This window comes from Zophobas morio, unplaced genomic scaffold, assembly GCF_036711695.1.
Source record: "Zophobas morio isolate AGI-343-1 ecotype UQ-CSIRO unplaced genomic scaffold, CSIRO_AGI_Zmor_V1 ptg000101l, whole genome shotgun sequence".
Classification (NCBI taxonomy): domain Eukaryota; kingdom Metazoa; phylum Arthropoda; class Insecta; order Coleoptera; family Tenebrionidae; genus Zophobas; species Zophobas morio.
In genome coordinates, this window is record NW_026972206.1 from 39,128 (window position 1) to 45,127 (window position 6,000).

A 6,000-nucleotide genomic window follows, 5' to 3' on the forward strand; every position below is an offset into this window, starting at 1 on the left:
CTGGAAGAGTACAAGAAAAAAGGCGGGGTTAATGTTTATTATCTAGTTTTGATGGACTACTAATTTGGCCGAGGTACGTGCGAGAAGTGGAAACGCTACGTGGTACACAGGCTTGTATGGAAGATTCATACGATGTAAGATGTGTACGCAGTACTCCCTCCACTAGTCATGGACTTGTATGCGTCCTTTCATCGGACTAATACACTTATAAAAGCCCGTCACTACTCTTTTTTTGATACTTGGTTTGTCTTTACTTCCAAGAGTTCCTATTACTTTCAAAGGAAAAGAAAAATTTCCATCACCTCACCCAATATTCCTCCTGAGCACAGTGAGCTTACCAAGAAATTACTTTATTTATTGGAAAAAAAGGAAGTTAATCATACGTGCACTTCAGAAGATTTAAATTTTGAAACTTGTGTCCTGTTGACAGAGAAAAACTCCGAAGTCCTCAGTAATTCTTATTCTAGCTTTGAGAAGAAATACTCTGGCTACCTCAGCAATAATATAAATATATCAAATATTTTATATAAGTTGCGAAACGATGAATACTTTAGTGCATGTCATCAAAAAGATGCAACTCCAAAGTACCTTTCAACTTTGTTACAAGCTAAATTGTCTCTAATAACCAAAAATCGCGACCTGAATTGTTTAGGAGAGTGGAACAACTTGGCAACTCCACTTCGAACTACAGAAAAAAGTCCGTTTTATAAACAAAACAAGAAATTGATTCCATCTATAGAAGATTTCAATGCTTATCTTTTTGTTGCTAATTTAAGGTGTCCCGAGTTGTCCTTTTGGTTAATTAAACAACTTTTTATCCCCGAAAACGACCATTTGGTTATAAATGAAATTACCATCTCTCTTATGCAAAAGGCATGCGAAGCGTATCCTTCAAGTCATAGAGTAGCCTTAGTACTAGAAGCTCTTTATTACAAAGGAGTTTCTAATAAAGCTCACTTTTACGAATTATTGTTTAAAGTTTGTTACTACGAAAGGAACTGGCCGATGGCGGTTTATTTTATTAAAAACTTGTTGAAAGAAAAAGTTCCGTTGTCTCTTTTAATATGTACGTTTATTTTTAAATTAAGTCTCATTTCTGGTTATCGTACAGCTTGTGATTCTTACTATATATTCCTGGTTCTAAAAAACTTTAGTAAGTTTAAACTCGGAGAAGAAGAAGCAGCAGACTTAATTTTTTTAGTCTTTTTCTTTGATCGCTTAAAAGAGCATTCTTTTTTAGATGGTTATCGTCGCATTAAAGAAAACTTACATAAAGTGGAACACATCCCCGAAGGGCCCTCTATTGAAAAATTTAAGGCTTCCCCAACGTTTAAAAAAATTTCTCTTATATGTGAAACGTTTTTCGCTAATGATGAATGTAGTATATTCAACAGTTTCTTCATCCAAATAGCACTTCTTCGAATTCTTACCTACGATATTTACCTGGAGCAGACTTTCTTTCCCTTTCTCAAGCAATACTACTTTCAAAGGGGCATCTCTACCCCTTGTACTGCTCGCGAGTTAATTTACGATGTTCAGACCCGTAAAGAAATTTTAGCGCTCTCGAAAACAGCTTACGAAATGTTATGCACTGCAGTTGGGACTTCATATGGAAAGAAGCCAGGCAGATTATTAAAGTGGTGCGAAGAAACACTGACTCTTCTCTACGGGCTTACTAAAAATTCCGAAGGGACAGGAATCTTTGGGGTCACTGCACTTAATTCCCTTACACTCATGTGCAGAGACTGCGAAAGGTACAAAGTCCACAGACTCTTTTCAAAAGCACTTAATTATAAAAGCAATATGCTATAATAAACTTTTATTTTAACCATTGCACTTTTTTATTATACTTCGAAACGTTTTCTTTAAAGTTGCTAAGTAAGGAAAAGTCTCTACGGACAGTCATATATTTTTTTATAAGTCATAAATAAGGATTCAAGGAATTGAATTGTAATGTTCCGAAAAGTCAAAGCTGCTTAAATTATTCTGGCAGAAGATTAGATAATCAAAAACTTTTTTCTAGTCGAATCATAATATTAAAACAGTGCTTTTAGTTTATAGTTATTGTGCTTTAACTACAGCGTAGAGCTCCTCTCTTCCTTTACTTCGCCCAAGTAGAGATGCAGGCACTCACAGAATAACTTATTTTTAGCTTGGAGTTCGTCTAGATAAGAACGTCCGTACGATTTGAGAAACTCTTCGGAAAGGTAGTTATATAAATCACGGGAAGGAATTAGTTAAAAGCTACGGCAGAAAGTTGATTTCATACACCTTTTCAACGGAATTACGCAGGAGTTAAGTGAAATATTAATCAGAAAATTGCAGAAAAGCGACGTAAGCAACTTCGAAGTGCTGTTCGACTTTCTGCTTCAATAAAAAAACGTTTAGTATAACTTACAAAACAGAAAATCTTGGTGACCTCCTTAGGAGGAGAAAAAGGTACAGATACAAGCGGTCCACCTCTTGTAAAAAGCTGAAGAAGATCGTAAGACGCGGGAGCTTCCCGGTCTGCTAGCAGATCATCCTTGCTCTACTCCACTACATGTAGAACTCAAGAAACAAATATCCCTTTTTCTGCTATGGCTTCCCTTTGCCAGGTTGAATCGATGTCGAAGGGCATTAATTGCTCTTTCAGAAGCAGCAGGTGCACAAGGAGAAACAAGTGTGCGTCCAGTTCTGACTAAGTAATAGTATTTTATAACGCGTACACGAAAAAAATCAAAGTCAGCAGTAATCTTTTTGAACCAGATTGCTTAAATTTTGTGGGCATCTAAAGCATCGCTGATAGCCTCACTAGCAAGATCTCTAAAAATTACATACGGTATGGGATAAAATATGCCTAAAGCACAAAATTTTTGCAAAGATCTCACGTCAACTCAACGGTAGATCGTATAGCCAAAAAGGCAAGCGTTTTCTGCAACGGCTTGCACTACCGATCGTAACGTTCCCCTGTTAAAAAATAATAGTGGTAAGCATAGTATATTGGTCCCGCGAAATGCACCGGTAGTCATTTTAGCTGGGACGTCCAAATCTTCCGGTTTTGGATTAAAATTTACTATGTCCTTTATAATAAAGATCTGGGAAACAAACTATTTTTGCCGCCTTTTCGAAAACGGCAAGCAAGATACATGGGCAAGAGTTATTAGACGTTTGTACATCTTGAATCAGCTCACGAATGGTCGCATTAAAGCTTACAAAAGGGAGACCTAATTAGGTTTATAGTAAACCTACAAATACCGCTACTTGGTCATTACTTTTTTTTTAAGTCTAAAAATTCTGAGCTCAGCACTTCGCATAGTTCAGCTAGCGTTTCTATGACGATAACTTTGATTATTTTTGGTCGTAGATGGTTATATAAGTTTTCTAATAAGTCTTCAAGGTACTCACTACATAATATAATCGAACTTTATAAAATAAATGAACTATTAATAGAAAGTAGAGCTTTAAGAGAGAAGTTGGGTATAAGCTGGGAAAAAAAGGTCATACAGCTCGACTTCCTGCTGATATATTCTAAGCGTAAATGAGCAACACTGAAGTACCTGATAAGAGAATTACGTTATATAACGGGCCCCAGCTAAAACTGCTTTCCTCCAAAAGATCTACGTAGGGGGCGATGAGCTCGGGTCTTCTGTAATCTATAGACGCGAATTTTTTGTTTATTACTTTAAAAAGAAGTGCGCGACACTGCCGAATGTAGCAAGTCTCGCAACCGAAGAAAACTTCAAAGTAGCTTAAATAAGTCGGTTAGCGCTCCGAGGGAAGTCAAAAATATTATGAAATGCACTTTGCCTGCTGTTGCCGTTTTAAGTAGAGTTCTTCCATTAAACCTTTAATGAGAGAGTTCGCTTTAAAAGCTCCTTACAGACAAAAAAAAGTTCATTTTCCTGTGACAAAATATATTTGTGCTCGCCACATTTATAATAAAGAGTCGAAGTCACTTGTAAACGTAAATGTGAGTTGTAAGACGCACATTTACAGCTTTTTGGTACGTCTACTTTCAGAAGCAGTAGAACTTGGTGGAGAATGCGCTGAAACTTTGCTAAATACAGCTTAGCATCTTTATAGTAACCCTTAAAAAGTTAGGCAACTTTAAAAAGTGACACAAGAAACGCAGTAAAAAAATATTAAAGACCTTTTGGGTCAAAAACAATATAGAGTCGTCGAGCTTTCTTAACAAAGTGATAAAAGAGGGAGAAAAAACAACTACAGACGTAGAATGAAGATAAATAGTAGCTTTTTCTGGTTCTAAATAAATTGAAGGCATGATAAAATTTGGTCTGCGTGAGCTTTTAGAGCGGACTGCTCTTCCATTAGTAGCGTGCAATCCGAATGGAGCCCGTTAGTTTTGGTGCTAAAAAAGTTAAACAAAAAAAGGATGAACATAATATTACTAAGTAGACCAGCTATACCTCACTAATCTGCATTGCTTATGAAGACGTTCAAGGGACACCAAAGCGGATTCAATTTCCTTCCAAGACTTCATAATTGAAGTTAATGAGTGAAGGAAAGCTTTTATATAGACCAGGTTTGCGCAAGGTATATACTTTGTTTAATAAGCTCAAATATTAACTTTTGGGTTGAACAGTTGAGAGCTACATAAAATTATCATAACACATAATAGAAAAACCAAACTGTATACAAAGGCCTTTTACTCCTTCTAAAACCAACTAAAATTAAACTTTTGTTATCATCTACTATAATTATAAAAAATTTTAGCTTTAAACGAAATTATTCTAAATAACCTCAAAGCAGAATCATTTTTCACTTCCAGCTTTTTCTCAAGGCCAAAGAAAAATTTAAAACCCTTCCACAGAATTAATGGGTGGCAGAGTAACGTCTTCGTTATCTTTAGTATTAGAATGACCGAAACCGTCTTCTGTTGATGTCTAAAAATAATATAACTTCGCTAAGTTCAAGAGAAAACTAATAGATAAGTGCATTATATCATTCAGCTAAAGCCGAAACAGAAACTATCTGTGTTGCAGTCAATGGAGCTAACTCCTCCCATTTACGGTATAGTTCTTAGGTGCTATTTTAAAAACTTAATTTTTATTTTTAAATGAGTGGAGTAAAAAGCGTTACTTAGAGGGGTAAAGGTTCGCCTCCATCCTTATAAATCATTACTGTTATAATACGCTTATCTTCTGCCTCAAAAAACACAACTCTAAAGCCAATACCAATACTATTGAGATCAAGGGGTTATATTTGAGGCTTGCGGAGAATCCCAATGGCAGTTTCTACCGGCTCCCTCTCCTTGTCACTATGTGATTGTTGTAAACTTAGTTTAACCTTTCGACTCTTTTATATCTTGTTAATAGTTTAGTAATTCTAATCATGTTTTCTGTTTAACTAAATGTTCTCTCTGGGATTAGCTGGTGACGGTAGTTATTTTCTGAACTTCTAATAGGTGGACTTCAAAAATTTTACAGGTCCCCGTTATAACAAAGAAGAATTGTTAGAATTCTGTTGTTTGTTACCTTTTATTCCATATGTTCGGGGTTCTCGCTAAATTTTTTCTTTTTAAGCTGTTATCACCTAACTTGTTCATAATTAATAACTTTGTTATACTTACGTTTATAACTTTCCTTTTATCTTTATTTTTACCATTTTTTTTTTTATTAAGGGTAGCCCTTTATTTCGACTTTACTCGAGATTTGTACGAAGGATACGGTTTATATCAGTTTTTCGACTATACGTTTCCTATCTCGGTGGTGAGTGCGAGGTAGACAATCTTTTTCGACAAAAACCAGCTGTAACGCCTTTTTGTCTCTGTTTACGTTCTATTAAAACAAAAGGTTTTTGCCATCCTCTCAAAATTGGTAGGTAGTGTATGTTAAAAAAAGTTAAGCTTTTCTACACAACTTTTTTGCTTCTTTTCAAAGAAACTTTGCAGTATTTCTTGGTTAAAGCATCTCATGACTGTTTTTGCAGTTTTCCTGCAAAGAGCCGTTACTGTTCTGGTAATTTGGAATTTTCGGGGTGGTTATGTGTGTTCAATTT

At 35.5% G+C, this 6,000-nt stretch overlaps 1 long non-coding RNA gene across 7 annotated transcripts; it reads right to left on the bottom strand.

Moving 5' to 3' along the window:
• Window positions 1-1,879: 1,879 nt before the first annotated feature.
• LOC135144464 (uncharacterized) lies at window positions 1,880-5,163 on the bottom strand. Of its 7 annotated transcripts, none has more exons than XR_010283157.1 (17): window positions 5,083-5,163; window positions 4,939-5,029; window positions 4,743-4,886; window positions 4,410-4,592; window positions 4,133-4,351; window positions 3,939-4,070; window positions 3,785-3,884; window positions 3,664-3,730; window positions 3,540-3,599; window positions 3,255-3,312; window positions 3,129-3,206; window positions 2,871-3,077; window positions 2,746-2,805; window positions 2,420-2,680; window positions 2,272-2,364; window positions 2,077-2,197; window positions 1,880-2,019 (listed from the first exon to the last, which is right to left on the bottom strand). It is a non-coding gene; the product is annotated as an uncharacterized LOC135144464 (long non-coding RNA). The 7 variants fall into 7 exon arrangements; XR_010283156.1 differs by having other exon boundaries at window positions 2,871-2,949; window positions 3,002-3,206; XR_010283155.1 differs by having other exon boundaries at window positions 2,871-3,206; window positions 4,410-4,509.
• Window positions 5,164-6,000: the final 837 nt, after the last annotated feature.